The sequence below is a fragment of the Rattus rattus genome, chromosome 2 (assembly GCF_011064425.1).
Source record: "Rattus rattus isolate New Zealand chromosome 2, Rrattus_CSIRO_v1, whole genome shotgun sequence".
NCBI lineage: Eukaryota > Metazoa > Chordata > Mammalia > Rodentia > Muridae > Rattus > Rattus rattus.
Genome location: NC_046155.1, coordinates 158,398,775 through 158,407,416, shown reverse-complemented (window position 1 = coordinate 158,407,416; position 8,642 = coordinate 158,398,775). Strand labels below are relative to the sequence as shown.

Here is an 8,642-nt window from a genome sequence, read left to right as displayed (position 1 = left end):
CTGGGAACACAGGGAGACAGAGAGAAAGAGAGAGAGAGAGGGAGAGGGAGAGAGAGAGACAGACAGACAGACAGACAGAAATGGGGTGGCGAGCAGTTCTTTTATGTGCCATCTGCGTCTGACTGTGGCAGGCGATGGAGGCAGATGATGACCTAAGTCAGCCCTAGCTAGGTCCCTGAGAGGAGCCGAGTGGAATCATCTGTTAGCCAACACTCACTGCTTGGAAACTGACCAAAAAACCAGTCAGCTGACATCACAGCAGAGTCCTGCATACCCCTACCAGCTCTCACACCACCATACCCTACTATCCATAGCTCACAGTCCACATCCATCCCCCCTCTAAAAGGTGACCCAGTTCCCAGGTGACGAACCTGAAACTAACACGGGTGATTGAACTCCCTGCACATCAGAAGGCCAGGTCAATCTGACACTACACACAGATCCTTTGAAATACTGCCTGGTCGCTGACAGAGATCTCACAGCAGACAGAGCCTGGCAGGAGCCATTTGGAGATAACTGGAGTCTCTGCAGGGCACAAAGAATGCACAGTACGCACAAAGCTATCTAGCCAGTGCCATGAAGTGCTTTCTCTGCCACTGCTCAGTCGCCTGATGTTGCCATAGCTCTTTCCAGTAACCATCGTACTTTTCAGCCACCATCATACTTGATCTTGAGGAGGAAGGGAAGATATACTCCGGCCCATTTTACAGTCCACAAAACTGAGGTGAGAGGAGATCACTTGGCCAAAGCCTCACATCAGAACTGACACCCCACCAGTGCCCTCAAATCTGGCCACAGAAAGGCTCAGCAGATAGACGCTGGCGAGACTCCCATAGGCCTGGCATAGGAGCGACTGTGTGAATCTGTACCCAAATGCATGGCTTCATCCCTTCAAAGGCAGGTGTTGGGGGAGAATCAATAACCTTAGTTTATGTCATTCTGAGGCAGAAATAAAATGAAATAACTCAGTACTTCTGAAAAGCAGATGAATGGTAGGAAAACGGGAGGCAGGAAAAGGCTGCAGCCCTTCATCTTATTTTTGTCTCTCTAGGGGATTTGTTTGTTTCTGGTTCCTGAGATAGGGTCTTTCAAAGTAGCTCAGGTTGGCCTCACACTCCTCATGTGTCTCGGACTGACCTGGGCTTCAAGTTTACTCCTCTTGAGCCTTGTGGGTGCCGTGATGAGGTCCGTGCCGCTACACTGGGCCTGCATCTTAATCTTTAAGGAGGAACTTCCAGGACCTCACTTCATCTTCATGCAAACAGTTTGCAAGGAAAAAGTGCGTGGCGTACCGTGGCGTGGCGTGGCATGGCGTAGCGTGGCGTGGCGTAGCGTGGCGTGGCGTACCGTGGCATGGCGTAGCCTGGCGTGGCGTAGCGTGGTGTGGCGTGGCGTAGCGTGGCGTAGCCTGGCGCTACTTGTTCAGAACTTTTTTTTACAAGTGTTACTACCTACTAACTTTTAGAAATTTACTAAAGTGCACATTTTAGGGAATTTTCTTAGGAAAAAAAATCATTCTCATGTCTTTTCATTCTTTCCTTCGTCTTTCATAATCCACTGAATCCAGTCAGTGTTGTCTTTATGCTCACAGGGGTGGGGCCGTTCCCTAGAACATGGAACCTACCACTGGGCAGGCACCCTTCCACAGGAAAACGAGTACATGTGCTTTCTATGTAAAACATTACATAGCTACAGCCTGTCAGCAATGTGAGAAGCAGAAGGATTTTAAATATCCCTGACCTTCTTTCTGAGAGTGACCTAGTAACAGGAAACCAAGACAGTCAGAAATATATTTAACATATTCAAGTATATATAACATATATAAGTATAACATATCATATATGTGTATATCTCCTCTCACTTCCTCTCCAGCTTTGCTCTCTGTTTCAAAAGCTAACATCCCTGAGTCAAATCAGTTACCTGAGAATGTGAAGCAATTATAATACGAAGAGGAATTCACAGTAGTAACTCCTGACAGTTTACATGCCGCCCTGACTATGTTCATAAAACTCAGGAACACAGTTGGGAGTGTTTGAGAGCTCCTTCTGAGTGGCTGAGTGGCCATGAGGAAATGGGCCTTTGATGTGGGCAGGCACCATCCAATGGTGGAGACCCCGAATTGAAAGCACAGAAAAATGAAGTGGAGTCTGTCCTCAAACAGGACATTCTTCTCCTGACACTGCACTTCAGAGCTGCAAGCTTTCCAGCCTTTGGACTCTTTAAATTACATCTCCCTGGGGTTCCCAACCTGCAGCCTCAGACTAAGAGTTACCCTCCTGGCTTCCTGAATTGGGAAGACACCTCAGACTGAACCACGCATCCTACCCCACAGGGTGTCCAGCTTTCAGACAGTCTGCTGGGGACTTAGCACCCAGGATCACATCAGCCAATTGCTCTTTCCTAAGTCCATATTTTATTCTATTAGTTCTGCTTCTCGGAGAAGCCTAATACATAACTAAATATTAATTTTATTTTACAAAGGCACCAATAAACCGGAGATAGTAATTAAGGCAGAATAATCTGAATCAGAGATCTCACATCAGGTTTGGAGACACCGTGTAGTGAGACTTCAGCTGGTAAGAGGCTCAGAGGTTACTGTGTGTCCCAGCATAGAACAGACCTGTGACTTGGTTTTCTTGCCCTTAGGCCCTGGGGACAAACTTCTCTCTCACACCCCTGGCTGTGGGCTGCATCACTGAAGATGAGATTCACCTTTCATAATTTTAGAGGACCTCACAAACTCTCAATGCTCAGATGTCAGAAAGTGAGGTTCACGGGGCAGTCCAGGAGACCTGATATTATGTTAGACCTCTCATGCTGCTTGCCAACTGATGAACTCCAAGAACTACACCTGGGAGAAGACGAGAATGATTCCACACACATCGAGAAGTAGGACCAAGATAATAACAGATGCTGAGGAAGTAGGAGAGGAGGAAAAGGAAGAAGGGGAGAGAAAGATGGAGAGGGAAGAAGGAAAGAGGGGACAGAGGGAAGAGGAAATAAATGTTGAAAGCAAAGGAAGCAGTTTAATTAATCATATAAAATCCCACCGCCTTTTAAATTGGACATACCTGCTAATTAAGTGTCCAATTCATTCACCATCTACTTCAAGTCCCTCTGAGTCACTGTCATTTCACATGCCCTTCCTTGGCCCACGATAATAACCTGTAAGCCACCTACATTTCTGCCTTTGATGATAATTAGCTTAGTAACTATTTTGTTTTTAAACAGTTTTATAGAGGTGTAATTTACACAATCCAAAATCCACTTAAATTTTCTGTTACAAGGTGCAGAATGAGCAATTTGTTGTTAAATAAAGGTTTCAGGAGCAAAGGACTCTGTCGTGTTTGAGAACTGTTGCTGAGGAGTGGCTCTGGGGACTTGACTCTTGGATCTCTTCCTAAGAAAGAATGAAGGCCTAGGAATCCAAGAACGAGAGCTGTCTGTGTGCCCAGGTTTTAGACACTGCAGCAGCTGGAGGAGCCCCATTTCATTGCACAAATTATTTCTCTGAATGTGGCTGAAAGGGATTGTGGGCTATAATTAGAATAATGCCCCGCAGGATTACATTCACAAATGTAATTACATAATCGTTTAGAACTAAATGGCACTGTGAAAAACATTGTTTCCTGGGGAGTGGGGGAGGGGAGGCACCAGGCCCTCCTGTGGATCGAAGAATGCGGAGATTTCTTTTTGAAGCCGGATTAGCCCAGAGGTAGTTAAAGCCAACTGCAAAAAAGGTCCTTAATTCTTCCGTGGGCTTGTTCCCACATTTCCTCATAATGTGGAAGCTGAAAGATGATCTGTACTGGAACGTCACCAGTATCCACAAACCCTCTAGAAAGGATATGGTGACTTTAGGATCCGTTGGCTACTCCCGCTTGTTGTGCGGAAATCTTGCTGGTGGCACAAACATGGTGGAAAACTCTGTGAGCCAGTCACACCAGAAACACACAGACAGCCTGCTGTCTTCTTCGTTCAAAACCCAAGGGACACTCAGCTTTCGGAGGATTTCTAAGTACCATCCACTGGAAGCACTGAAATGCTTGAGTTTTGCTCATGTGCACTCTTTGACACCTGAAATCAACACGTGGCAACAATCTCCTACCTGGAGCTGTCGCTCTAACGGAAAGCTGCTTTCTCTTCTTTCCAGAACTTTGTAAAGCGTTTCTTATGTTTACAGGCATAACAGAGAAGGCATCTTCTCTTACTTCAAGTGTCCTAAATTTGGGCTCTGAAAAATAAAATAAAATAAAAGCAGCTGAAGAAGTAGAGCACGGCTTGTGAAAGCTATGACGATAAATCACATTAATGTAGACCCCATTAATCTGAATCTTGTGCTAATCCCATAGGCCTAGGAGAAAGCTTAGCTTTGAAGAATAAGTTTGCTTCCTAAGCAAAGGAGGGTGCTGTGACAAGTCATAGGAAGTGTGACATCCTCAGAAGCAGAGGTAGTTTTTTAAAGAAAGCCTGCTCAATAAGATATCCCTGCTGGAGTGTCCTAATCCCCTGCTCACCCTGTGCCTCAGCCACCAACCAAACTGTGAACAAAGTGTGCGTTTGGAGGCCCTCCCTCAGTCCAACAACTGGGACTGTAGCCTGAAGCCTGGAGAAAGGAAGGAGTCAGCAGCCAGGCCTGGTGATTCGATCGCCGACTTACTATCCAGTCTTGCTCCCTGGAGGTCTAGGTTTGCCTCTTTCTGGGAAACTTTAGAAAAGATGATTGATGGGGGAGCAGAAGTCTGTGGTTTCTCATGCACTCTCACATAAGACTGGCCAGAAGAGGTCCCACTCTGTACTCTGGCTGTGTCCAGTGCTTCTCCTTGCAAATCGTTGTGAGCATCCTCCCGCCTAATCCTCACTACACGGGCTAAGATGAGACACCAACCCCTCTCACCTTGCACACTTACCTCTGGGAGGCTTTGCAGAAAGTCAGTTCTCAGGAATGTGATCAGTCTTCCTTGGCAGCCTGGAGATGCGCTACTGAGAACTCATTCAGGAATATCCTGGCTCTTAAAACACACAGAGAATTTCAGGATGAATCACTGTGAAGCAAAGTTGGAATTTATTAAGAAAAGGTTGGGCTGGTCCTGGTAACCCAGGCCTGTAATGCCATATAACAATGAGGGTAGTGAGGCAGAAGGACCCCAAGTGCAAATCCAGCTGAGGCAACGGAGTGAGACTCTATGTCAACATTTTTAAAAATTGTGCATGCTTGCACACGTATGTGTGTGTGTGTGTGTGTGTGTACATGTGTGCACATGCGTGTCTTGATACACAGCTCAGTAGCAGAGCACTTGCTAGCATGCATGAGAGCCTATATTCATTGCCAAATCCTTCAGAAAAGAAAGTGGACATGAGACCTATGAAGGCTAACAAAAGGATGGTGTACATATTGAAGGGCAGGAATAAGCTTCATGGGGCTGGAGAGATGGCTCAGCAGTTAAGAACACTGACTGCTCTTCTAGAGGTCCTGAGTTCAATTCCCAGCAACCACATGGTGACTCAACCATCTGTAATCGGATCTGATACCCTCTTCTGCTATGTCTGAAGAAACCTACAGTGGACTCATATACATAAAATAAATCTTAAAAAAAGAAAACTTAAAAAAAAAGAGAGAGAATCTCAGTTAAGTGTGAGTAACCTCATAGAACTCTAAGACTTTGGGTTGCTTTTGAAGTTATTGTTTCAAAGGACATAAAAGATTACATAAACTATTTTGATGTACTTTTATCTAAGAAACTTTTCTTTAGTAAATGAGAGGTACATTATACAGGTTTATGAACTGACAAGATAAGTAAGAAACAGGTCAGGGCTGGAGACATGGCTCAGTGGTTAAGAGTACTTACAGCTCTTCCAGAGGAATGAAGTTTGGTTGCCAGCACCCACATCAGCTGGCTTACAACTCCTGTGACCCCAGTCTGGGTTGTGGGATGGGTGATGTGCTTATAAAAAGAAAAAGAGAGTGGGGGATATGTTCTATAGAGGTAGAGTCAGGTATGGGGGAAGGGGGTACCTCCATGGACCCATGCTGAGGCATCCCTTTCCCCTGAGGGACCAGCCACACATTGCTATAGTATAGAATAGAGTTTATTCAGAGTATGGGGAAGGGAGTCAAAAGGGAGAGAGAGAGAGAGAGAGAGAGAGAGAGAGAGAGAGAGAGAGAGAGAGAGAGAGAGAGAGAGAGAAAAAAGAAGAGAGAAGTAGAGGAAGAAGATGAGCAGATGGAGAAAAGAGGAAGAAGGGACTAGAGGACAGATGAAGGAGCAGGAACAGAACAGAGCAGGAGAGAGGAAGACAAGAGAGAGAGCAAGAGGAGGCAAGCAGCCTCTTTTATAGAGTCAGGCATACCTGGCTGTTGCTAGGTAACTGTGGGATGGAGCTTAGACAGAATGCTAACATTGGGGATACCCTCTTCTAACCTCTGTGGGTACCTGTCATATAATATTGCAGTCACATGCATGTAAATAAAAATTTAAAAGTAAATATTAAAAATACTCAAGGGTCAAGGGAATTCTTGCTATCCGTAGGTCAGTAGGAGGTCAAGGCATGCTTTGACTGTAATCTTGGTTCCTCATTTTGTTTACTATCCTCTCGGAAAAGACAAGTTTATAGACAAAAATTGTGCAAGGTCAAACTCAAAAGGTCATCATGCACTGTGACTTTACATGGTTTGTTGACAGTTTAACATTTCTTTTCTTGAAGTGGCTCTCAAAGAGAATTTTTAAAAAATCTCCATAGTGGTTTTTGTTGTTTTTGTAAGTTGTGCTGAAGTTCTTAGGTGTTTTGTATTTTCTGTCCTGGGGCTTGAACTTAGGACCCAGCGCAAGCTACACAAAGGTACTACCACTGAGCAGTGTCCCCCCTCTTTTTGTCTTTTTCCCCCCAGTTTTAAGACAAGGTCTGGCTAGGCGGGGCTTGACCTTGTGATCCTCTTGCTTCAGCTTCCACATGTGATTACAGGCCTGTGCCACAAGGGTAGTCTGGATGTTCCAGACTGTCAGGCAGCCAGAATGAGTAGCTCTTTTCTCTTCCTGTGCTTCCTAAACTTTCCTTGACTTTTGATCCCTTCCTGAGCCGGTCTTGGTGTGTGGGAAATAGGAGATGTTATTAGCTTCAGGCAATGCCCCAGGAGAGAGGTTGCAGCAAACATTCTGGGTAACACTGGGCATATAGTCTGCAGCAGAGGGTATGGCCAAGACATCCCATAGGGAAGGAATGTTCCAAAGTTTCCGTGGAAAAATTCAACCTCATCCTCAGCATCCTGCACCCTTGTTCCCAGAATGTCCTTGGCTAGCACCTCACAGTGCCCTTCCTTGGCCCCATCTTGAATTCTTGGCTCTTCTCTTTTTATATTCTCTGCCCCTTACCTCAGTCTTCCCTCTGACTCTGGGAGAGCCACAACAACAGGAACTCATTCCTTCTGAAGAATCTCTCCCTCCATCCATTCTTTGCCCTGGATACCCTCTGCCCTATACATGTGTCCTCCGACCTGCAGGAAAATCACTCCACACACTCCTAGAGGAAAGCAGGGAGGACTCATGACTTACCTGGATGCAGACTCCTCCTCAGCCTGCTTCAGTTCAGGGAATCACTGAGCCATTAAAGGCACTGAAAATGGAAAGCTAAAATTTGGAACCCCCACTTCCACATTTGAGCAAAGAACAGGCAGACAGTGTTAGACTGTAGACGAACTCAGGGAACACGAGAAGCACCCAAGTCCTGTGTGTTTTAAAGACAATCTGATAGCTAGTGTCCCTCAGAAGTATAGACAAGAGAAAAAGAAAATGGGAGAAGAAATAGGGGTGGGGTGCAGAGGAAAGACACTGGTGGGTGGGGCACATGGTGAAAGAAAGATGGACGATGGAGGTAAGGAAGAGGAGAGAGGAGGAAGGGGAAGTGATGAAATATCGAAGGGGAAAGGGAAATATAAAGTTCAGAGTAGAGTAAAGGGGAAAGCTGAGAGGGAGAGAGAAGAGAGTGGGAAAGATGAGGAAGAGATGGGGATAGAATAAAGGGAGGGGAAAGTAAGGAGAAAGAGAGAAATCAGGAGAAGGGTCAAGAAGAAGGGTCGAAGAATGTTTCGTGTAAAGCCTGTGGAAATCAGCTAAAAAGGGAAAAACCACATATGGTTCAATAGTCCTTAAATTAGAAAAATTAAGAAACTAGTATTCTTCATCACAAAAATTTCAGGCAATGTAGTGTCCCTGATTCTTAAAAAGAAAACTACTGCATAATAAAGTCAAACATCAAAGTAGGAACGTTTGAAAAGAAAAGGGGAGATAAACATTGACTATAACAAAATACGAAATTAAAGGAGGCCCTGTAGAAGAGAACCCAAGCATCCTGTAAGAACAACTGCTTACCCAGCAAATAAAACCTGGTGAGGACCCTTCAGCAAGAACCCAATCACTGCCCAGTATGCTGAAACTACACCCCAGAAATGGGCTGAAGTCAAATGGTTAGTGATACATGATGGATTTCAGCTTCTCGTCACCCCTTTCTCTTAATCTAAAGCGTCTTTTAAGAACAATGAGTGCTTGGGGCTGGGGCGTGTCCCAGTGTGTAAAGCACTTGCTGTTCATGTGTTGGGGGGACTAGAGTTTGTATTCTCAGCACCCACATAAATGCCTAAAGGTTCT

At 45.3% G+C, this 8,642-nt stretch overlaps 1 long non-coding RNA gene across 1 annotated transcript; it reads right to left on the bottom strand.

Annotated features, from left to right (window-relative positions):
* Nucleotides 1-3,861: 3,861 nt before the first annotated feature.
* On the bottom strand, nucleotides 3,862-7,009 carry LOC116892243. The gene is made up of 3 exons (XR_004386933.1): nucleotides 6,924-7,009; nucleotides 4,911-5,045; nucleotides 3,862-4,234 (listed from the first exon to the last, which is right to left on the bottom strand). It is a non-coding gene; the product is annotated as an uncharacterized LOC116892243 (long non-coding RNA).
* Nucleotides 7,010-8,642: the final 1,633 nt, after the last annotated feature.